General features: G+C 55.2%; 1 protein-coding gene across 1 annotated transcript in view; it reads right to left on the bottom strand.

The window, feature by feature from the left end:
* The window catches only part of DSCAML1 (DS cell adhesion molecule like 1), a 95,674-nt gene that overhangs the window by 31,703 nt on the left and 39,053 nt on the right, over positions 1-24,918 (bottom strand). The window lies entirely within an intron of this gene.

Genomic DNA, 24,918 nt, shown 5'->3' with positions numbered 1-24,918 from the left:
GGCCAGGCTGGAGTGATGTGCCTCTAATAACTCTTCCAGCTGGACTGGAGCTGCTGCCTTTGGAGATACCTCACCAAAGCCCTTGGATCAAAGCAAGAGCCCACCACGAGTTAATCCTACCTAAATTCCCAGGGCCTAGCCCCTCACCTGGGGAAAAGCATAAAGGTGAGAGGGGGGCTCTCCTGTGGGGTGTCACTGAGCACACACACACCTCTCCCACATCCAGCTGCCAGTGGTGGCCCTGAAAGCCCAGCATCATTCCCAAGGGGCTCCCAATTCCAAGAGAAAGATTACAGTCGATGCAGGTTACCAGCTCCTGCTCTATCCAATATAGATTTATCAAAACAACGGGGTCAGGGCTTCAGGAGGGAGCACGTTTTATAGTTCATAAGACTAATGAGATAACTTTCCCCTGGTACTCTGTAGAATCAATAGGTGCCAGCGTTTATGAATTAGCCATACTCGGAGCATGTGCGTCCCAAGGCATCCCGGCCAAATCCAATAAGTGTTTGGTGCTATTTCTGGCCGCGTTTAAAGTGACAAACGCCTCCCGGGGGGGAAGGCACGGAGGGGGAAGCCCCAAAGAGCAAAGCCTGTAATTTTCCACCGCTGCCACAGCGGCACTTTTCTGCTGTGGCTGCTGCTCCAGGATGCCATTTGCCCGGCATGGAGCTCGCCCGGGGACAAGAAACATCCGCAGAAAACCCAGCCGGGATGGAAACTCCTGCCCGCCCCGGGGCACCGATCACCACCTCCTCCCGGGGACAGCCGGAGCCCGGGGACAGTGCCCGGCGGGGCAGGGGACACGGGGCACAGGAGCGGGCTGGCATCGTGGCCGTGCACCACAGCTGCCTTTTATCTCAGCAGGCTGAGCCCAGCTCGTGCCACAGCAAATGCTGAGAGCAGAGGGGCCCTGGACCGGGCACTGAGATGAAAGCTCTCTGCATCCCTCCCCGGCGGAGATGTTAAAGAGGAGCCGTAACCTGAGCCCAATGCAAATTTCATAGGACCTGCACAAATCTGACAGATTTATTTACGTGTTTGCCTGCCGTGGGGATCCCAGGGGAGCTGTAGGGCCGTCGCTGCTGCCAGCCCTTCCACAGGCAGCAGAGCTGCGAGCTCAGCCAAAGGTTCCCACCTGGAAGAGTCACGGGCATTTGTAACGCGAGCGGCGCCAGCTGAGCCAGCAGCTCGGGCTCCGCACCAAGGGGTTCCTCCTCATCCTCCTCATCCTCCTCTCCTCCTCATCCTCCTCATCCTCCTCTCCTCCTCATCCTCCTCTCCTCCTCATCCTCCTCATCCTCCTCTCCTCCTCATCCTCCTCTCCTGCTCATCCTCCTCTCCTCCTCATCCTCCTCATCCTCCTCATCCTCCTCTCCTCCTCACCCTCTTCATCCTCCTCTCCTCCTCATCCTCCTCTCCTCCTCATCCTCCTCATCCTCCTCTCCTCCTCATCCTCCTCATCCTCCTCTCCTCCTCATCCTCCTCACCCTCCTCATCCTCCTCTCCTCTTCATCCTCCTCATCCTCCTCATCCTCCTCTCCTCCTCATCCTCCTCACCCTCCTCATCCTCCTCTCCTCCTCATCCTCCTCTCCTCCTCATCCTCCTCACCCTCCTCATCCTCCTCTCCTCCTCATCCTCCTCATCCTCCTCTCCTCACCCTCCTCTCCTCCTCATCCTCCTCCAGGAGCAGCGGCCCTTCTCCCGACAGAAGGACCTGATGGTTTCTGCGGGAGTCAGGGCAGAGGGAGCAGCAGAGGGGTTGGAAATTGGGGAGTCTTGACGCTTTCCACCTCCCCTCCCTAATCTCCTTAATAAGCATGGCCGCATCTCCTCCCGTTACAGGATTAACACCCATCTCTCATTCTCCTCCCGCAACAAGATTTTATTTCTAATTACGCTGTAATAAAGCTGGGCGCGCTCCCAGGGCTCCTTCCAAATGACTTGTCGACACTCGGCGAGATTGAATCCTGCTCGGGCCGTTTCCGGCACCTCTGCCGGCTGTTCATTAGGCATGCATGAGGGAGAGGGTTTAAGAGCAGAATTACATTTAAATGGCTTTTCTGAGAGGGAGACGTGAAGCAAGAGAGAGAAGCAAAAAGAGGAAAGGTTTACAAGGAGGGTGTCACTGTCACCTCCGTGTCACACCGCTGTCCAGCAGCTGCTGTGCTCCTGGTGCTCCGGGGATCTGACAAGCCAAAAAATCCAAAAGGAAACACTGGAGGGGATTTCTGAGCATCAGAAATTCTGGCGAGCAGGGACATGTGTCACCAAAAACTGTCACCCTGCCCTGCGAGGTGCCCAGGACACCGCACACCGACTGCTGTGCTAGTGGAGAGGTTTCCCAGCAAAAGCAGGGATTTTCTTATCAGGGCTTAGGAAAGCACACACCAGAACAAACATGGGATGGGCATAAGCAGGAGCTGGCACTGCCAATCCTGCACCCAGGTGTGAGCAGCCGGCGCGTGCTGGAGTGCAGCACAGCACAGGATGGAGTTTTCCATCCTCACTGGACTCACTGGCAGAGGGCAGTTTCTGCTGCCTGGATGCTGCTTCCCAGATGCAGGCTCAAGAGTTGGCAAAATTGGGAAAACAGATGTTAGGAAAGATCTCTCTCTATTAGCTCCCTCGGAAGTGAGGTATCCTGCAGGGCTGGCAGGAGTTATTAAATCAAGAGTCATTATTTACCCAAGGGCCAGTCTTGCAAGTCATGTTCCTAGAAGTAAATCCGGAATTATGCTGCCCACGGAAATGGATTCACACGGGTGTGAGGGAGAGCACAGTTTGCCTCTCCGGGTTTTAATCCACCTCTGAGTCACCGGAGCGCTTGGCAGTGAAACCCAGCCGTGTTTGGGGACACTTGGGTTTGTTTGCGTAAGCGACTTTGGGAGTGACACACTTTCACTGAACCGGAGCACGGAGGAGGAGGAGGAGGAGGAGGAGGAGGAATCCCCTGGGTGGGGCCACGGGGCTTGCCCATGGAGCAGCCCCTGTCACCAGCCACGCTGGCACTGCCAAAAGAGGAGGAATTATTCTCCCGAGGTGGTCCGGAGCCGCCTAATACCAGCAGAAAATTACAGAACAGAATGAAGAGCATTACAAAATGAATAGGAGGGGACTAGAGATTTCCATGGCTAATCCTGTTAACGAGACAATTTCTTATCAAACTCATTATGTGGTGGAAAGCAGGGGGGCGGGAGGGAGGGCCGGGGAGCTGGGGAGGGCGATGCCAGGCACCAGGCATTCCCGGAGCATCGGGACGCGGGGCTGGCAGGGGCTGGGGCAGCTGCCGAGCCCGGCTCCCCACGCCGCACGCCAGCGAGGGTTGTATTTCTATTTCCGAGCAGAGCTGAGTATTACCAGAGTGACATTTCCCACCAAACAGTGCCGGCTGCTCCGGCTCTATCACCAGCCCTCTCCCAGCGCTGAGCCGCAGCGGGCTGGGATTACGGCAGGCATAAAAACGTATAAAATCCACCAAGAGAGCACTCAATTCAAAGAGGGATTTTTGGAGCGTCGGGTTATTCTTTTTCTTGTATTTTTTTTTTTTTAACCTCTTGTTACGACGAGTCTCGTTTTCCTGGAGGAAGAAAATCAAAATACTGCTGTCCACAGGCTGAAGTGTGTCTGGGAAGGCGGCCCAGGGTGCTGGGGAGCTGGGCACGGGCTCTGCCCATCTCCGGGCTCAGCCACGCACGAGCAGAGCTGAGCATCCTGGCGTGGAAAACCGCGGCTGTGGCTGAGTGATTCCCAAAAATCCTCACCAGCCCCTCCACCTCCTGCCCCCGAGAATCACGGGGGGGCTTCACCGCTACTTTGTGCACAGCATTTAATTTTTTTCTTTTTCTTTTTCTTTTTTTTTTTTTTCATTTGCTATTTAAAAAACCGCGGAACTAGTCAGATTTCATGCTAATGAGGAGAAAATCTGGATCGAGGACTGTGCAAAAATTTGCATCTCAAAGAGGAAAACAGGAAGTCGCTAAGAAAGGAAATTCCACGCAGAGGTAGCGGGTATGGCCATAATTAGGCGAATGCCGCCCGTGTTCTGGCAGCTCGTTTCCATCAGCCCCGGGTGCCAGGGGACAGCAGACCGCCCTGCCACCGCGCTGTGCCTCCCTGCCACCCCGAGAGGGATGGCGAGGGAGGCTGGGCACCAGGCTGGCAGCGCGGGATGCAGCACGGCATGGGATGGAGGATGGCACGGGATGGAGGATGGCACAGGATGAATGATGGCAGGGGATGGAGGATGGCACAGGATGAATGATGGCAGGGGATGGAGGATGGCACGGGATGGAGCATGGCACGGGATGGAGGATGCCAGGGGATGCAGGATGACACAGGATGAAGGATGGCACGGGATGGAGCATGGCAGGGGATGGAGGATGACACAGGATGAAGGATGGCATGGGATGGAAGATGCCAGGGGATGCAGGATGGCACGGGATGGAGCATGGCACGAGATGGAGGATGGCATGGGATGCAGGATGACACAGGATGGAGCATGGCACGGGGATGGAGCATGGCACGGGATGGAGCATGGCACGGGATGCAGGATGACACAGGATGGAGCATAGCACGAGATGGAGGATGGCATGGGATGCAGGATGACACAGGATGGAGCATGGCACGGGATGGAGCATGGCACAGGATGGAGGATGGCATGGGATGCAGGATGGCACAGGATGCAGGATGGCACGGGATAGAGCATGGCACAGGGCAGAGGCTGGCAGGGGATGGAGGCTGGAACACGGAATGTGGCGGCTCCCAAAGAATCTGGAGATTCCTGCACGGCCCCAGCAGTGGCAGGGGCTGCCCGCAGCCAAAGGAGGAGCCCCACACCCCGCCCCAGCTGCCCAGCCCAAGGCAGGGTGACCCCAGCACCCCCTGCCTCTGCACACAACGAGCTGTCGCTGTCCCCCATCTCGAGAGGGGCTGATTTGCAGTTTTGCATCAATTTTCCTCTGATTTTTTAATTGGGTTTTGCTGCCGCTGCAGACATTACTGTGCAAACAATTCCGAATTGCTTGAACCAAGATATTTGCTCATAAAAATCCATCACCAACGCCGAGAATGACAGAAATGGAAAATGCCTAATGAAAACAAAGGGGAAAACAACAGGTACCCTGGTCCTTCGCCATCCATCACCAACCTCGGATTATTGATGGGAAGGGAAGGAAATTCTCCCATCTGCAATCAAATCTTGAGAAATCTTGAAAAGCCAAACACCACATAGGAGGAAATTCTTTGCCCCCACTTCAGTCTGCAGGAGTTGCGCCATAATTATAATAAGAGTGAGGCTGCTGGATAACACGAGAATTATTTTCCCCACTTACATTGTCAAATGATCATTTTGCCCTGCAGTGAAATCTCAATAATTATAATGCCGAACCGCGAAAGAACAAAGAAATAAAAAAAGCAGTGTTTTCTTCCAGGCAGAGGGGGGAGGGGGGAGCCGCCATTGCAGAACTCAAAGTGCATCCTTCCTCTAATTATCTTTTCCAGGGCTGTGCGTCCCTCACCCTTTCCCCACGGCCTGAGCCCCCAATAACTCCCTCAGCTGGAGGGGTTCTGTGGATGGCAGCAGCCACCTCTGTGCCCAGCAGAGCTTCCCCGCTGAGGGGTAAATTGGGGAGCGTGGTTTGGGCTCCGTGGCATCGCCCCCCAGCCCTAACCCCAGCCCCCAGCTCTGCCAGCAGCTCTCCACCACGGCTGCCCACGGGCTGTGGGGAGTGCCACGGAAATCCAGCCGTGCCTCAGTGTCCCTGCACGCCCATCCCAACACCGACAGCCCCTCGGCAGGGGAGAAGCAAGGAGAGAGGAGAGAAAGGGGACAGAAAGCAGAGGGGGGCGTGGGGGGGTAAAGGAGGCGAACAAGAAAAACAAGACGACAGAACGCTTGCTCCACAGCCCTCGGCTAAATTACAAACCAGTTTACTGAGGTGGAAAGCTGCAGTGAGCTGAGGAGGAATATGTGGAAACCATCTGCAGATTTAAAAATAATCTATTTTACGATCACCCTCGAACATATTCTTTTGCAGAAACCAAATAGGATTTGTTGTTGTTGTTTTGTGCAAACTGTTAGGGAAAAATTACTAGAAACATGCAGGGGGTTTTGCCTTCTTGAGTACTGAGAGGCTAAATATGCCCTTCCTTATGTTTAGAATAGTAACAGTCATCTTAAAATTAACTTGGTCTGCATCAGAGCTTAAAACAGTTGCAATTCAGAGCCTGCAAAAGCAGGACAAACCTGCGCTGGGATATCTAGCGCTTCGAGCTGACAGATGTCTTCCTACATACAGTAAATATAGGTCGTCTTTTCCTACCCAGAGAACTGTAGATCTTAATTAACCAGGCCACTAGCAGCATATGTAATGATTTTTTTCAGCTTGCTAAGTAAACCCTCCCGTGATGAGACGGGAGGAAAATCAGCCACACGTGAGAGGGACCCCCTCTCTGGCTGCCGCGGTCAGCGCAGCCCTCGCACTGGCGCCCGCTGCTATTTCACGCTATAAAATCTGGCTAACGAGATGGGAAGGGTGTGGAGTGCCACATCCTCCCCCTGTGTGCAGCCTGACCGTGTCCAGCTGGCCCTGAGCACTGAGCCTGAGCCTGAGCCTCAGCCCTGAACCCCAAACCCTGAGCTCTGAACCCCAAACCCTGAGCACTGAGCCCTGAGCCCCAAACCCTGAGCCCTGAACCTGAGCCCTGAACCTCAAACCCTGAGCCTGAGCCCTGAACCTCAAACCCTGAGCCCTGAACCCCCAGCCCTGAGCCCTGAGCACTGAGCCCTGAGCCTGAGCCCTGAACCTCAAACCCTGAGCCTGAGCCCTGAGCCCCAAACCCTGAGCCCTGAACCTCAAACCCTGAGCCTGAGCCCTGAGCCCCAATCCCTGAACCCTGATCCCCAAACTCTGAGCCCTGAGCCCAGCTTGGCTCAGCTGGCAGTGGCCAGAGGGGCTGTGGGGCTCCACACACTAAACCTCGCTTTGCCTCGTAAGCCACTCTGGGATTAAATGATCTCCGGGCTCAGAGGCAAACGGGCTAACGAAATTCATGCTGCATTTTGAGAAAGTCATGGCGAGCCCTCGTGGAGGGGCAGCGGGTGCTGGGGTGGGTGAGAGCAGGGGCTCAGCCTGGGCTCGCCACGTCCCAGCCCTGGAGGAAGGCAAGAGCTGGGTGAAGTTTTACCAGACCCTGCCTGAACGAGGGCACCCAGCGAGCCCCCCACCCTCCCAGCAGCTCTCGCACGCAGGGTGCTCTGAGCTGGCTTTTAAAAACATCAGGTTGGAAGGAAGGGAGAGCAGAGCCCACGGCCACATCCTCGCACAGTCTGTGTCTCTACAGCCAGGAATGTGCTTGGCAGAGCAAGGACAGCACACAGAGCTCTGTGAAGGGCAGGACTGGTGCAGGCTCCCCCAAAAAATCTACCCAGAGGCTGCGGGATGAAGTCGAGGCCAGAAGCTCCCTCTGCAACGTGGAAAACTGCAGGAGAGCTGCACATCACTGCCCTGCACCAGCTCTGAAAGGATCCTGCTGAAGCCAAGACCTTGTTTTGATCGGATGAGAAAACCCAAAAGCCTCCCAAAAGGAACTCTGTCACCTGAATCTCAGGGGTGAAGCAGAACGATCCCACCGTGGTCCCACGTGTCCATGAGACACGGTGCCTCCCATCCCCTCCTCCCCTCCCTGCTACTCACTGGAGAAAAAATTCAGTGAGCGCGACTCGAACAAAGAGTAGAACTTCCTCCCTGCTCATTAGTGCTGGAAAAGCAACAGAAAAAAAATCCCCAGGACATAACCTCCTCTTCAGCTCTGAAGTCTGAGCGGCTTGGAGAGGGTGGTTGGATTTATTCTTTGCCTTTCACCTCGCTGGAGTTGGCCTGCACGCTTTGATTATGGAGGCACAGAGAGGAGCCCAGACTCGAGTGCTGGCTCTGCACAGCCACAGATCCCCACACGTGTGGGCACAGCCCCATCAGCACCTGGCTTGGAGGCTGGAGGCAGCTTGGTGCACTCACAGTGACCCTCCCCAGCCTGTGGGACCCTCTGATCGTTCCTCCCTGTCCCCCACCTTCCAGAGGGGGTGGCTCCAGGAGAAAACCACTTCTCCTGGCTTTCTCTGCACCCCTGGGGTGGTGCTAGGAGAGGAGGGAGGTGCAGGCTGGGGCAGGGGCATCACCTGCTCTCACCTCACACCAGCCAACAGCAAACATGGACTGTGAGCCACAGCATCCTCTGGAAAGGGGCCCGAAGGGAGCAAAATCCCTGCAGCCACAAAAGCCAGCAGCGTGCCACCACGAGCCCTTCTCCATTCCCTCATTCCCTTCCCTTCTCCAGTGCTGGAAAGGCTCAGAGAGCGACTGGGGAGCTGCCCACGCTCCCGGGGGGAACAACCCTGGTGTTCCACCAGAGCCACGGCACAAATCCACTGCAGAGCATCTGCCAGGGCGGGGGAGCACGGGCAGCTGGGGGGAGCAGCCCCTTCCTGCACCGCACATGATCCCTGCAGCTTATCAATAATTATTAAGACAAGGCAAATGTATGTTGACCTAGTTAGAGGTCCAAGAAGAAAAGCAGCCCCGGTGGCTTTGTTTGGCAACCTGGCAGTCCTGGTGGAGGCAGGCCTGGCACGGACCCTTCCCATCAAAATAATTCCCTCCTGGCATCAGAGAGCCTTGTGTGAGCACTGGGCACTTGTGAGTGAGTTTAGGCTTCAAAGCTGGCAGGGAAATACTCTGGGAGTTCACAAGGTGACCACAAAAATCATTCTGGGCCAGAAGAATTAGTCAGGTGCTGTGGGATGCAGCACAACCCCCTGGACCCAGCTCTGAGCAGCTCTTTGGCCACCACAGACACGGGGAACAGGGATCCCGTGTCCTCCTGACACTGGCACAGCATCCCTGGCCCAGAGCTCGACTCGGGCAAATCCAGCCCTGCAATCAGATGTGATTTCCTAGCAACGAGCCACGAGATGCTGGGGCAGCTCACCAGGGGAGCGGCGGCCTCCACATGACTCCGGGTCCTTAAATGAGGTGAGAGCTTGTCACACCATGCTGCCACCTGCCTTCCAGGGCAGAGGGGGCTCCCCTGGCTCCCCGCTCTGAGCCTGTTCAGGTTTAGTCTGGGCAAAACAGGGAGCAGAACGTGAGGGCTTGGCACCCTTGGGCATCGCCACCAGGTTGCCCGTTAGTTTTGGAGGGGGAATTTCCATTTGTCACCACGGTGGCACAGACCTGCACGCGGCCCCCGCACCCCCACGCTGCAATCCACTCAGTTTGGGGTGATCAGGCTGAGCTGGGACCCCATAACTGTGCCGGGGCTCGGGAGGTGTGACCTGCATCTCGCAGACCGGGTGAGACCTGAGCTCGCTGTGTGCTGCTCCTGCCTCCTCTCTGCTCCCTGCAGTGGCATCCAGGATCAATTCCTTCCTCTCGTGCCAACTCTGAAGGCTCTGGGGGTGCCCCCCGAGCCTGCCAGGTCGGAGCATGGCTCAGGGACGTGAGGACAGAGGGGACACTGCCGTGGCCAGCCTAGGGGACACCTCCTCAGCCCCTGGCGTCCTGCCCAGGGCTCCCTCCTGCTCTGCACGGTTCAGTGGTGCCTGCACAGCCTTGGCTGTGCCAGGACAGCCCGAGGCCTCAATGCCAGCTCCACAGGCACGGCTGGGCTCAGGGACGGGCAGCAGCCCAGCCCAGGGAGCCACCGCGGCTGGGCAGGCACAGAAGGGACCAAGGGACACGGAGGTGCAAAGGGACAGGGTGGCACGGGCTGGGGAGCGCCTCCCCGGCTGGCACGCAGCATCCAGCCTGGCATGCCCAGCTCCAAAGGTGACAGACCCCCTGGGTACCGCCCTTCTGCCCAGATCTCGCCCATCACCAGCCTGGGAACGCTCAGCGCTTCTCCCCAGCCCAGGTCCCTCGGTCCCCGCAGCGCCGCAGCCAGATCCCGCCTCGAGTGCCTCTCAAAAGTGACGGGATGCAAATGATTCCTCCCTTTCAGCTGCTATCCAAGCCTCGCTGGCCGCCGCTCCGAGCAGCTGCTGCCTCGCACACGGGCGGTTTTGGGAGCAGAGGGGCAAGCATCCCGCACAGCAAGGCACCAGGAGTGCAGCCTCCACTGCAAAAAGCTGAGCTGTCCCAGGCAGGGGACACGGGGACAGTGGCACAGCCAGGCCAGGGACGCTCCTCGCTGGCAGACACCAGTGGGTGCACAGGCTAAAGCAGCAAGGCCAGTGCCCAGCCAATTCACACATGTTTTATTCATAAAAACACTGCAAAGTTCACGCGCGCTCACTAATTACTCAACCTGCTCCTCTGTCAGGTGAATAATGAGGGGAAAAATAATCAGCAATTTGTTCAAAACCGCATGGAGAAATTCCGAGTGCATTGTGGCAGGGCTGTGCTCTGCATACTGAAACCTGGGGCTGATGTGACGCTGTACAAAAACCTGGGGCACTCACCAAAGTGCCCCAAATGCCATCCTGTGCCACCACAGCCCCAAATGCCATCCTGTCCCACACAGCACGGGCATTTCCAGCTGCTGCGGGGCTGCCACAGCTGCAGCTTGAGGAGAAATGCCTTTAAAAAGCACCGAGGAGCTCCTGCCCCTCGGAGCGCTCGGAAGCCCAGCCAGGCCTCGCTCTCTGCAGCGCTGCTAATTAGCACGGCTTTCCAGAAGGCAGGAATAATTAAAGCACCTTCCCTGTCCCTGGAGAGCCAGAGCAGGAGCCTTGGAGGATGGCAGTGGGAAGAGAAAGCATTTCCCAAAGTTCTCTGGCAGCGGGCAGAGCAGCGAGGAGCCTCCTGCGGGGAGCTCCCGTCAGCACCCCCGGAATGGGGGATGGAGCCGGGGAAAAGCAGCCAGCACCAGAGCTGGGTGGGAAACCTCAGGCTCCGAGCTGGAGGAGCGCTGAGCAGCCAGCACATCTGCTCCCGAGGAGCCACTTCAGCCAGGGGACTCCTGCCTTGGCACAGCAATTATTTTAAAATAAAATTATCCTCTGAAAAGGCATGATAGAGCATTAGCCCTGGAGGCTCCCACATGCCCACCCAAAAATCCCAATATCCGTCTCACCCTGCCGGTTTGGTGGGGAGGGGGTGGTGTAAAGACAGGGCCACCAAGAGGGAGCTCTGTGGCCACTGAGAGGCCTCCTTTGGCCACCACTGAATTGAAACACTGCAGCAAAGTTGCAGTCGAGCATCCGCATCTCCACAGCGGCAAACGGGAGCGTAATCACAGAGAGGTGAGGGGAGGGAGGGAACAAAAAGCAGCAATAAATCACTTCCCTGCTGCTACCCGAGGAGATATAATTAAGTTTATGCTTAGAGTGGCATTGCTGACAGTAGTCCTGGAATGAGATAAACACATGGCATGAGGTTAAGCTGTGTGCTGAGTGGCAGGTGACACGTGTGCTCAGGAATGTCCTTGATTAGGGAGTCCCCAGACACGGGGAGAGCACCAGGAAATGCCTGAAAAGCTGCACAAGGCTCAGGGCACCAGTGCACACCCAGAACGGGCTCTGCAGCCTCTGCTGAGGGCCCTCTGCTCCAGCCAGCCCCACCCCAGGTGTGGGGGGCACCTGCCCGGGGTGTGCCCCCTCTCCTGGTGCCCACCATCACCCGTGGGAGCCCAGCTCGCCAGCCTGAGTCCTGCTTGTGCTTAAGCACAGGCTTTAATTTAAGCACAGGCTTAACTTTAAGCACATGAAATGTCCACTTATCTCCAAAGGATTATTCGTGGGTGCAGCTGCACACTCCAGGGGCTCAGCAGGGATGCTCAGTGTCACCTCCCGGGACAAAGGGCAGGGACAAACCCTGCAAAGGGGGTGTGAAATGACACCCAGCCAGCTCAGGGGACAGTCAGAGGCTGGGCACTGGGCTGGTCCAGAGCTCCTTACAGAGTCCAGGAACTCTGGGCACTGCAGACCATCTACTCCAACACACCTGCACGTTTTCAAACGCCTTCCTTGATTCTCTGCAGAGAAATTGCACAAGCCTGTGATAATTTTCACTTAGAGAAAAGAGCTTGGTGTGGGTTTTCTTGTAGCATGCAGTAACTGAAGACAATCCCCAAACAGGAGCAAGTTTTCCTAATCTAGCCTTACAGTATATTTCAAGCCTTCTTATTTTAAAGTATCAGTAGAACCCTCACTCTGCCCATCCCCAGAGGTTTGAGGAACACATTTCTGTGGAGAGTGACGGGTGCTGTCCCAGATTTTATTACCTGATGTCCCCTCCACGGAGAGAGAGCTCAGGCCTGGCCACCCCCAAAGCCTGGCTTTAGCAGCTCTGGCCAAGGAGCAGAGAAGAACACCCCGAATTCAGCTGAGCATCGCTGGGTGACATCTAAGCAAGAGCCTCTTCCTGCCCTCCAGACTCCACCAGAGCCATCAGCATCCCACCTCCAGCCCCCAAACCACCCTGGCCAGGAGGAGCCTCCGAAAGCCAGCGCACGGCCCAGCTCAGCTGAGAGCCTCCAGCTGCCATCTGGACGGATCACAGGATTTTTTTCCATGCAAATATGAAAGAGGGGGTGGGGGAAGGCTGAGGAGAAACGAGGCTGCAAAATGAATTCAGCATCAATTATTCTAAAATATGCGTGTTAATATGGGAAGGGCTCCATGGCTGCATCCATCTCCACTTCTGTTCATTTTGAGCAGCAAAATGTGACCCGGGAAGATGACAGCATCTCGCGTCTCACTTACACAAACACGAGCCGGGCAAGGGGGATATTAAAACGGGAGACAATGCTGCATATTAAAATGCCACAGATGGAGCTTTCTGCAGCCTTTGCAGTCTGCCTCGGAGATTATTGCTGGGCCATATTGTATTAAAAAATGGGGGGTGGGTGTGTTATTTATTTAATTTTTAAACAAATTCCATCTCCTACTCATGCCGGATGGATAAAGTGAGCTCTTGAGCTCCAGCCAGCTTTGCCAGCAAACCCACATGAAAAATGCATTTTCATTAATACAAACTGTTTGCAGTAGGTAAATTAATTCGGGAAATGGTTTTCATACATGGCAAATTATACGTTCAGTGAAAACACTGGATGACACTCCACAGCCCCAGTGACAGCCCCGTGTTTCCTGTAATGAAGCGGGATTGCCAGGTAAAGGCGGCGAGCTGGACCAATTAAACAAACAAATAAGTCAACAGGCGAGTGAAAGCTGGGGGGCTGGGAGGTTTCAGGCTGCTGCAGCCATCCCAGGACCCAGCCCCACGGCGGAGTTTCCCAGAGAGGAGGAGGAGGAGGAGAGGAAGGAGCAGCCTGGGACCCTTCCCATCACGGATTGAGGGCTCAGGGTCCCATCAGGGAAGGTGCTGTGGGTTCTGAGGGCACAGAGGTGACAGCAGAGCTGGCCCAGGAGCCAGGGAAGGCCCTGCCAATGCTCCACCATCTCCCAGACGGGGAACAGAGATCCAGCTCTCCCCTCTCAAGTTTCTCTTCTGCTCTCAAGCCTTTCAACATCTCCTTTGCCAGTCCCGTTCTGGGCGCCTGCTGAGGGCGAGGGAAGCGATCTATAATTGATGGAGTGACGCTGTGCCAGGGCCCAGCCCAGCCAGGAGACATCTGCTCTGCACGTAGCCTCGCTCAGGTGCTGCCACGCCGCATTTACCGCGGTGTGTCACAGCCTGCCTCCCCGTGCTCGTGCGGGGCCAGCCCTGGGCCCCGACACCCTCAGCTCGGGGTGTCAGGGCCTGGGGAAATCACACTCCATCCTGTTTTCAGGCGTATTTACACAAATTTCCTGCAGCAGCACCAAAGCTGCTGGGCACTTGTGCCGGCAGCACCGTGCCCACCCTCGCTGTGCCCTCCCAGCAGCACCCTGCACACTCTCGTGCAAGTTCCTACTCTGCCAACAGCCTTTCCCTCCAAATTCTGACTCTTAAAACCCTGGCCAGGCAGGCACGACACCTTGGGAGTGAGGAACTGGGAGTGATTTGAAGAGCAGAACAAATCTCCATCCCTGCATTTGTCACGGGGAACCGAACGCCACGGAAGGAGGGGGCAGCATTTCATAACAGCCTGCCACGTTAGAAAACAAAGAGTGATAAAGAATCTTTTAGTCACCTCTTAATTACACATTCCGGGTGCATTAAGAAAGGAGAAACGTATCTCAGGTCACTGCCTGTCACTGCGACAAAGGCCCGTGATGAGTTCTGTACTCAAAATATTTGCACTAATTATCAGCACAGCTCCCCTTTGAAAGCGCTCGGAGGGAAGGCTGGTGTTTCACCCGAGGGAATCAGCTCGCAGCCTGCGCTGCCTGCACTGCTCTACACATAAATATACTCGTGCACGGGTGTATTTTTACCAACGTGCCCAGCTATGTATCCATGGAGAAAAACCTATAAATGCCTAATGCTCATCGTGTGGGGCTGGGGAGTGGGAGCGGCACAAGAGGGGCTCTGTTCCTCTCTCCTGCAGATGCTGGCTGGGCCACCATGGGCTCTGCTGGGTTTCCAAAGGTGGGAGCAGAGACTCTCACCCCCGGGTGACAGCTCCAGCCACGGCTTGGTCAAACGGAAAACAACCCTCTGCCAATGCAAATGCCCAGGGAAGGAGAGAAACGCTCTGAATGCAAATGGGACTGACCTTTAATTAGTGCATTAGGAGGCACAAGATGGGGAAAAGCCAGAACTTCCCTAGGCACCTTCCCTTTCTCAAGCACAGCAGGAATCTCTGCACACCCCCCAGAAGTGACTCTGATTTTCCAGGCAGGAGCTCCTACAGAACATCCTCCCCCTCTCCCACCGATCCAGTGTCCCAGGAGGGCCAAGAGGAGCGGGAGGGATGGGCAGAGGTTCCACCAGGGGTGCCTGCAGGATCTCATCACAGGAACCTGGGGTCAGCCTCTTCTCCCAAGCAGCTTCTGACAGGACAGGAGGACACAGCCTCAAGCTGCACTTGAGGAAGGCTCAGGGTGGACATCAAGAAGAATGAAAGGGTTGTTAAACATTGGGAGGGGCTGCCCAGGGAGGTTTGGAGTCCCCATCCCCAGAGGCGTCCAAGGAATGACTGGACGTGGCACTCAGTGCTCTGGGTGACAAGCTGGGGATTGATCACAGCTTGGATTAGATCTTGGAGGTCTTTTCCAAACAAAATGATCCAGTGCTTTGTAAGTGAGGCAAGAGAGGTGTCACATGCACCCAGCAGGTGCTGCTTGCCCCCCGTGGCCCCTGTCAGCAGCAGGACACAGCACAGCTCCTGCCTGTGGATATTGTCCCCATTTACACAAACTGACCCTCACCAAAAGCTGAGTAGAGCAACCCTCGGCAGCCCTGGAGCTGCCTGGGGCCAGCAGCATCCTCACCCCACCTCTGGGTGACATCTTGGTGTCATTCTCATGGAATTCTGCATTATTTCCCTGTTTGTTGCCATCCCATAACCCAGGGAACCCTCCCCGAGTGCTCGCTCCGACCCGGCCGTACGCTACGGAGCAGCTCCTTCTCCTCAGCCAGCATTTAATCTGAGTGGACAGCAGCAAAACCATGTAGATATAAATGGGGCAAGGAGAAAATAGCACGCTTCAGGTTCCTCGGGGAAGCACACGGGACCAGGAGACTTATTAATAAATTCTTCTTTGTTCTGTATTGTCTGTGATAAATAGCCACACTCAGCATCAATAACCGCAAACATCCTTGGGAGAGAGAGACACGCAGGAGCCCATCATGCTGCTGAGGGCAGAGATTGGATTCAATTTCGGGGCTGAAGGCAAATTTCACAGCCCTAAATGAAATTATCAGAGGAGGCTGCTGTGACCACACATGCAATAAGTGTAAGGCTATGGCTACTGAAGCAGCAGAACGTCACCCAAGAGTTGTAATGCCTTAAGTGAGAGGAAAAGAAGGAATAACCCTGTTCAGGAGGGTGCCTTTGGAAAAAAAAAAAACATTTATGTTTCTGAATCTAAAGTGTTTTTATTAAAGGAACGCAACACTTCTGGAATGTTATTGCCCTAGAGATTACTCAAACTCCCACCCCTTTGCTGGCATCCAAAAGCAAATTTCCATGAGATTTTAAACACTGCTGAGACCTCAATAATTTGGGAGTAGGAGGGAAAAGAGAGCAGTAGCAAGAGACATTCCTAATGGTGAAGACATGAAAAACGCAGCTTTATTTTTTGATGATTGCATTAGATTTTTTTTTTTTTTATCACAGAGATGAAAAATGAGCAGCTACCACCTCCTAATTCACTGCCTGGGGACTGGATTCCTCTCCGCTGCCATTTGAGGAGAGGCACTGGAAGCAGCACTGAACAGGAAATGAGTTATACTGGGGAAGAGCCTGTTCCATTGTGGAAAAATGGGGGAAAAGTAGTAACCTGGTGTAAAGTGCATATCCTGAGGGCAGCAGAAAGCTCAGGACTGTGCTTAGAATGTAGAATCGTAGAGTTCCTAAGGTTGGAAAATCCATCTGGAATTACCCAGCACTGCCCAGCCCAAACCACATCCCCAAGTGCCACATCTAAACACTCCCAGGGATGGTGACTCCAACACTGCCCTGGGCAGCTGTGCCAGTGCCTGACAACCTTTCTGGTGAGGGAGTTTCCCCTAATACCCCATCTAAACCTGTTCTGGCACAACTTGAGGCCCATTTCCTCTTGTCCCTGACCCCTTGTGGCTGCACCCTCGTGTCGGGAATTGCGGAGAGTGAGGAGGTTCCTCTTGGAGTGGTCAGCACAGAGGAGCGGTCAGCACGGCAGGGTGGTCAGCAGCAGGAGCGGTCAGCAGGAGGAGCGGTCAGCACGGCAGGGTGGTCAGCAGGAGGAGCGGTCAGCAGCAGGAGGAGCGGTCAGCAGGAGGAGCGGTCAGCAGGAGGAGTGGTCAGCACAGCGGAGCGGTCAGCAGGAGGAGCGGTCAGCAGGAGGAGCGGCCAGCAGGAGGAGCGGTCAGCATGGCAGGGTGGTCAGCAGGAGGAGCGGTCAGCAGGAGGAGCGGTCAGCAGGAGGAGCGGTCAGCACGGAGGAGCGGTCAGCAGGAGGAGCGGTCAGCACGGAGGAGTGGTCAGCACGGCAGGGTGGTCAGCAGGAGGAGCGGTCAGCAGGGTGGAGTGGTCAGCACAGAGGAGCGGTCAGCACAGCGGAGTGGTCAGCAGGAGGAGCGGTCAGCAGCAGGAGCGGTCAGCAGCAGGAGCGGTCAGCTCGGAGGAGTGGGCAGCATGGCAGGGTGGTCAGCAGGAGGAGCGGTCAGCAGGAGGAGCGGTCAGCATGGCAGGGTGGTCAGCACGGCAGGGTGGTCAGCAGGAGGAGCGGTCAGCAGCAGGAGCGGTCAGCAGGAGGAGCGGTCAGCAGGAGCAGCGGTCAGCTCGGAGGAGTGGTCAGCTCGGAGGAGCGGTCAGCATGGCAGGGTGGTCAGCAGGAGGAGCGGTCAGCAGCAGGAGCGGTCAGCAGGAGGAGCGGTCAGCATGGCAGGGTGGTCAGCAGCAGGAGCGGTCAGCAGGAGGAGCGGTCAGCAGGAGGAGCGGTCAGCAGCAGGAGCGGTCAGCAGGAGGAGCGGTCAGCATGGCACGGCGGTCAGCAGGAGGAGCGGTCAGCAGGAGGAGCGGTCAGCAGGAGGAGCGGTCAGCACGGCAGGGTGGTCAGCAGGAGGAGCGGTCAGCACGGCAGGGTGGTCAGCAGGAGGAGCGGTCAGCATGGCAGGGTGGTCAGCAGGAGGAGCGGTCAGCACCGCGGACAGCGCCCGGCCCGGCCGCCGGGACGCCTCTCCTCTGCGCAGCCCTTAAAAGCCGGGCTTTGGCCTGATTCATTGAATTAATTTGGCTGATTTCTTTCAGGAGGGCGAGCAGCGCGGGATCGGCTCCTCATCCCCTCCTCCCCGCAGAAACCTTTCAGCTGCCAGCGTGTTCCCACCCCCAGATCCGCTGACTTCCCGGGAAGCTCCGAGGAGTAGGCAGTGCCATCCAAGGTGGAAGCGTACAACCGCCCGCAACACGCACGTGGATGTGAGGAGACGCGATGGATCATTCTCATTTTCCAAATTTCCAAACAGCTTCTCCTTGGAGGTATCACGGGGAGATACACAAAAGGACGAGGAGAAACGGTTTTAAACCAGAACAGGATCAATTTTGAGATGTAAGGAAGAGATTTTTGCGATGAGGTGTTGAAACACTGGCACAGGTTGCCCAGGGAGAGGTGGCAGATGCCCCATCCCTGGAAACGTTTGATGTCAGACTGGACAGGGCTCCGAGCACCCTGGCCTATTTGGAGATGTCCCTCTCACTGTGGTGGGCTGGACTGGATGGCCTTTAAATGTCCCTTCTAAATGAATCAATGCTGACTCCAAAGCCCACCAATGGCCCCAAGCCCCAGGCCAGCTCTGCGGGCACAGAGGACCTTCCCTCCTGTCACTCCAGAGTTTGTGCAGGCACCTGGGATTGCCCGCCCCCTGTGACCATATCAGCTCTTTTCCAACAACATTAAAAGCTCAGCACTGCTGCTAATGCTCCCTTTGGGCAACGCAAGCAAGTTCCAGGCTGTTGTCACAAAAGTGAACGTGTCTTGCTGAATTTGAACCCGACTGAAAGGCACAAGTGCTCAAGGAAGCAATTTGCACAGCAGCCTTGCATCAGGGCATCCCCCTTTTCTTTCTTGTTAATCCTCTGCTCTGTAACCACCTTTTTTTTCCTCATGCTTTCACTTGGAGCACCACGAGTTTGAAAGGATAAAATACATTAAGAGTTTTAATGCTGAGGAAGACATCAGCCTGACATTTTAATAACACTAATGCTCTGGAATTTGCAGCATTATCACTGTAGTGCATATCTCAACACCAGTCCCTCCACTGTGGTTCATGCAAGCTCTACACAACATTAAACAGCACCAGTAAAGAAATCAGCCCCTTCCACGGTGCCTGGGACAATGATTTTCCTGCACACTTGCAGAGACATCCCAGGGATCACCATCTTCCCTCCCATCAGGCTGTAGACAACTGCTCCTCACCCTCTGCCTCCCGAAGAGCTGAGCTGTGACAACTAAAGCAATGATGCAGAGATACAAACACTGCTTCTAACAGGGTTTTTTTGTCTCAGCACAAAACCAAGCCCTCTCGAACACCGGTTTCCCAGCCTGCATCTTGCAGAATCACCCCCAGTCCTTTGCTTCTACGTGCCACAGTTCAGTTCAGCATCACCCGATTTCCTTGGTCCTTTGCCTGTGTCGGGGCTGAAATTCATCCTAAATTCATCCAGTGCGTGCAAACCACGAGGATAGGATGGAGTTTGGATGACGCAGAGAGGGACAGACGAATGGGAGGGACTCTCTTAAAAACAAAGAGGGCCATTTCTGTCCACAGAAACTGGGTGGAAAGAGACAGACACCAACGAGCTCTGCTGTGAGGGACGGCCGCTCCAGCGCCCACCACAGCTGCACCACGGGCCTGGATAGCTGCAGGAAATTTTGGGAACCCAGGAAAAGGCAGCAGCTGCCCCATCCCGGGGTGTCCTGAGTCCCTGAGTCAGCAGCAGCCACAGCTTCACCTTCCCCCTGCTCTCACACTTTCTGTCTACAACTGTGTAAATCCAGCAGCAGAGACAAGCAGAGAAGGAAAACGCTCGGGTTCAGCACTGAAACATCCCCCACCTGCATCTTCTGGTGTCTCTGCTCCAGGCACAGCAAAGCTCTGGCCATGAAACACCCACCTGAACCAAATTCTGGCCATTTCTGCTGCACTTTTATGTCTGAGTACAAAAAAACCCTGAACGGGCTGCAAGCATCAATCACATCCGATGTAAAAATGTAGATGTCTTAAAAAGTTACAGCCCACAAGTCTGTAAAAAAAAATACAACTAAAATGCAACCAAAGCCCAGGTGTCTTGGGAAGTTCCTATCTAGTGATGGGAGGGCAGAAACTGCTTCCTCTGCTGGCTTTTTGAAACACACACACACTGTTCTGCAAAGCCTAATGGCAGCAGGCACCAGGGGACTTTTCTGGCTTCCAAAACCCCTCTCCTGTGCATGCAGCCCACACACTGGGACTGGGCTTAATGAGCAGGAATTTGAAAGCCGACTTCGACAGAGGCTAAAAACGAGCTTAAGTTTTATGTGCAAAGTCAAATGCAGAGGTAAGTGACAGGAAGCCCGAAGAGTAAATGAGACTGTTACATCTTGTGTCTAATGAGTGACACCAGGTAACGCTGGCAAATTGCTCACCTAGAGACAGCATCAGTGAATTTCTGATGGATGAACAAGCCTTTTTTTTCCCCTCATCAGCGCACATCACAGTGAATGATGGAGCATGTTTTCCTGATGGTGCTGGAGATTGTCACAATCATTTGCTAAATCCGGTTCTGTCGGTAACACTGTGGCAGGAGAGCAAAGTGGTGCTAAGTCAAATCCTCAGCTGGCATGAGCTGGAAAAGCTCCCCAAGGGTCAGGCAGAAGCAGCTGAGGGGCTCCCACCCTTGGCTTTCCACAGACAACATCCTGGGGATAATCAAGGTGCACGAGACAGGGCGGCAGCACAAATGGGCAGTGTAAGAGCACTGAAGAGGCTCAGAGATGGTTCCACACCGGAGAACAAGGAGATCGTGGCCAATCTGCAGCCAGCATGAGGTGAAAAGCACAACCTATTGTGGGTGCTTCACCCAAAGCAGGCCCTGAAAGCTCTGCCATGGCCAGCATTGGCACGGCCCCTGCCCGGCGTGGCAGCGCTGCCCGTCACGTGGGGAAGGCTCACGGCTGAGCTGTGATGCGTAAAAGGATTTACAGATGTAAAGCCACATCTCGATAACGCTCGGAACAAATCCCTGACATTCTTCACACAGCTCTGCACTAACAGGTTAGGCTCTAGCAGAGTGGAAACGGCAGCTCCCCGCTATTTCCACGTCTCCATCCCCGTTAACTGTTTGAAGCCTTCTCCCCTCGGAAGCAAGGTGGAGCTGGCTCGGCGGAGGCAGGACTCTCCGTGCTGACAATTATTCTCCATTCAGGACTAGCCATTTGCATGCAGTTCATTTGTGATGCAGAAAAGCTTGAACCTGTCATTATTGCTTGGCATCAGTACAGCGCTGTGAAAAGACACCGCTCGAACATGCGCACAGCGCTGCACCCTATTTTCTTTAATCTAGGCTAAAATGACAATGAGGAAAAGCAGGAGGGAGGGAGGCAGGAAGACGAGAATGGGCAAAGCATCGTTTCCACAAACAGGAGAGATTCTCTGACAAGCCAGGTGTGGGTACTGCCAGCAGAGCTCCAAAGGTTTGCCCAGGGATGATCCTGGCCGGGCTGGAAGCGAGGGGCTCCCCCAGCGCCAGGGCATGCAGGTGGCATTGGTGTGGTCCCCTCTGCACAGCTGCAGTCTCCTCGGCAGGACCATCCCCCGGGAAGGCTCCAGGAGCCACCATTTTGCTGTACAACACCCTCTGGTCGAGCAGGAGGTGCCATGGGGTTCTCCCTGACACGTGCCCAGCACAGCCCCCTGCCGTCCCCAGGCACAGAGAGATGGGGGTGGCAGTCAGGGGAGCAGATGGAGAGCAAAAACCCCTTGAAAACTCTGCTCTCCATGGCCATTTCCTGTCTCTTCCCAACACGCAGGGATCACAAACGCTTTCTCTCCAAGGCCACGCTGCTGCAGCGTGCAGGGAGGGGGCAGTGCCCCCTTTCCGAGGGGAGGGCTGCCAGGGAGCAGGGATGGAGTGACTGACACCCCGGAGAGGCCTGGGGGACAGTGGGGGACGCTGCCAGGCAGCTCCAGCCCCTTCATCAGCAAACCCTGCAGACCCCCCCACGTGTGCTGATATTGGTGGCCATCTGTGTTCCGGCCGGTGCCAGCACCCAGCCTCTCAACACCTCCTGCCTCCCCCCGATCCAGCACCCGACACCAGGCACAAAAGCACGAAAAATCCCAGCCTTGGCAGACGTGGACCAGCCCGAACGGTCAAAGATCAGCTCAAGCCCTGCCTGTAGCCAAGGCTTTAACAGCTCTGTCAGAACGTCTGTCAGGAACTGTTCTCGCTCTGCAGCGTCTCCCTGTCATGTCAACATCCAATTGCTTTTGGCTAACAACTCGACCTCCGTGACTGCTTGTGGCGAGACACTCCAGATCCCCACCACAAGTGCTGTGGAAAGCATTTCCCGGTGCCAGCGCTGGCCTGGAACCGCCCCTGTCCGTGCCTCACCGAGGAGCCCTGTCCGCCCCCAGCCCAGCCCACTCCAGGTGATTTAGGAGCCCAGATCCCATTACGATTCACTGCCAGCAGGGAATCCAACTCCCTTGTTACCTTTCAAATGAGCAGAGCTACACATGAATATTAAACACCACCGCGTTCTAGTCCCAGGGAAAAAAAGCCAGTCTTTGAGAATCCCTCATTAAGATGCACTGGACGCCTTGCGCAGGGAGCCCGAGAGCCAATTAAGCAGGACTGTAACAACCCTAAAACGAAGCCGTGCCTCGTTGGGTTCCACGCAATTGGCGGAGCTGGTGCGGGTGCTCTCCCCAGTCCGTCCCAGAGCACCACACCACTACCCGAGCTATCATCCAGGAGCCACTTCCACCTCCCTGCCAGGTGAGAGAGGCTCACCTCAGGATGAGCCTCTCCCCAAACCCGTCCCCCTTCCCGCCAGCCCCTTGCCTCCTTGCTCTATTCCCAGCACCTTCAGCAAAGTTTATTTGCTGACTTTCAAACCCCTTGATTTCCATGCTGGATCAAGGTAACACGATCAGACAAGCCTGACGTGTCTCCTGACTTTGGAGGGACTCTCTCCTCCTTCTGCTCCTCATCCTCCCTGCCCAACCCCTTCTGCCAGTGCCAGCAGCTCAGAATCAATTTCTATATTTCAGATACAAAGGTTGTTTTACTTGAAAAATGGAGCTGCCCTTCACAGAGGTAATAGAGAGATCAATACTAGTTACATCTAGTTTCCTCCTGAAGACGAGGAGCTGCTGGCATTTTTCTCCTCCTGATCCATCCAGGTGGGCTGAGCCTGCATCCCAGACCTAGGTGGGTGCTCTTCCAGCAAGCCCTGGACCCCACAGACCTTGGGAGTGGCTCCTCAAGGTCCCCTCTCCCTGCCAGCGACAGGAGGGGGTGGCGGGAAATGGAAGAGAAAATTGTGGATATAATTTATAATGCCTCATTAATTTGACAAATGCCGCTTCATGCGTGCTCTCCATCAGCCCGTCACTGTCCCAGAAGCCACTAGATCAGCAGCTACTTCAGATGGAAAATCTACCTGCAGCCCCTGCTGTTTAGAGGATGGATTCATTGCTGCTGGTGCTCATGTGCAGCTGGGGCTGTCCTGCGTGGTGGCTGCTGCTCCTGCCCCAGGGCTCAACCCCTGCTCGGGGCACAGCGACTCCACAAGGGGTGAGAACCGAGATGGGGGAGGCCAGTGTCACAAACAGCTCTCAGAGAAAGCACTTGACCAGCTGTAATAGCTCCTCACCAAGGCTTTTGTATAGGAGCAATCCCATAGGAAATACTTCTTTGCCAAAATGAAGCTTTTGTGGAAACTTCTCATTTCAGTCACGCACTGAATTCAATTTTGTCTCCATCTGACAGAAAGTTTCCTTTCTTCAAATCTCCCCTGCCCACAGACTGTTTGTTTCTCTACTGGAACAGCAGTGAGATGGAAATGGAAAGGAGACTGGGATCAGGTAGATCCTGCCTGATACACACCTGCAGCTTCCCTTCCCTGGGAGGATTCCATCCTCTCCCACCAGAGCAATATTTTGGGCAGAGCCAATGGGAGACCCAGGGGCACCCAGGAATGGAGCTGGTCAATCCTCCCAAAGCCAGGCAGCTGCAGCTGAGATCCTGCTGAGCCAGGCTCAGCTTGCACCCACACGAACGGGCCCAGGATTCTAATCCCACCAGGAAAACGGGGAGAGGAGGCTGGAGAAGATGTATGTGCATAAGGCACCGTTAGCACAACTACACTCACTCTGTGTTAAATAACTCTTCCAGGGCATGAGTTAAATGGCAGCACAGAGCAATCAGGGGACAATAAATCCCTGGTTATAAATTCTGGCACTAGACTGAGATGAAAATCTTCATCCCTGGCTGGCCACAACTGGTCCTGGCTCGGGGAGCAGGCCAGGAGGGAGGAATGTCTGCTCCACTGAGAGCCCCCCAGCCCCACTCCCCTCCCCAGGGGCTGCTGCTCACTTTGTGCCCCACTCAAAGACCCCCAAACATCCCTGGGTGCTCCCTGGGGTGGTTTCAGCAGAGTTCTGCTCAGCCCCATAGCAAGGAGACTGAATTCCCCTTCCAAGCCCAGAGCTCCTGGGGTGTCCTGCTGGCCAGAGCCTTGTCCTCAGGCTCCTGCACAAACACCAGCCAAGGAGACAGCACATTCCCAAAGGGCTTGCAGCCCCGGGAGGGATACGAGTGTCACCAATTTACCTTGCTGCATCTCAGCTCTGCCTGCTGCAGCCGTTATTTCCTGCAAATATATTGCACTGTGGGATGCCTGCGATATTTTATAAAGTTAATAACTTTTTTTTAATTGGATGAGTTTATAGAATCGTGCGAGCAATTAACAATAATTACGTTTAAGACACTTAAATTCCAGGATGCACCACAAACATTGGAATATTAAGCTATAAAAACCCTCAATTGTACATTCAAATTACATTAAGGGTCTGTTGGAAGGAATACACTCTCAAGTTTCAAGAGCCCCACTCTGTTCTGTTTATACAATGAGCTTACATCAGATGTTGCAGCAGCAGCCCTGTCCCCATCCTCTTTCAGAGCTCGGGCACCACGCGGATCCCACAGGGATAACGCTGCTCAGCAGCCCTGCTTTCCCTGGGTGGTGAGGCCCAGGGTCCAGGGAAAGCATCCCCTTGGTGTTCAGCGCAGCCACGGACGGGAGTTGGGCCAGTGCTTATTTCATTTTAATCACCAGGTGCCAAACTAAATTATTGATGTGGGTTCTCAGTGACAGGTGAGGCATTTTATCACCGTGCCTTTAA

The sequence above is a fragment of the Lonchura striata genome, chromosome 24, assembly GCF_050655825.1.
Source record: "Lonchura striata isolate lonStrDom1 chromosome 24, ASM5065582v1, whole genome shotgun sequence".
In the NCBI taxonomy this organism is placed as follows: domain Eukaryota; kingdom Metazoa; phylum Chordata; class Aves; order Passeriformes; family Estrildidae; genus Lonchura; species Lonchura striata.
The sequence above is the reverse complement of the archived record's forward strand: the minus strand, read 5'-3'. Positions and strand labels throughout refer to the sequence as shown.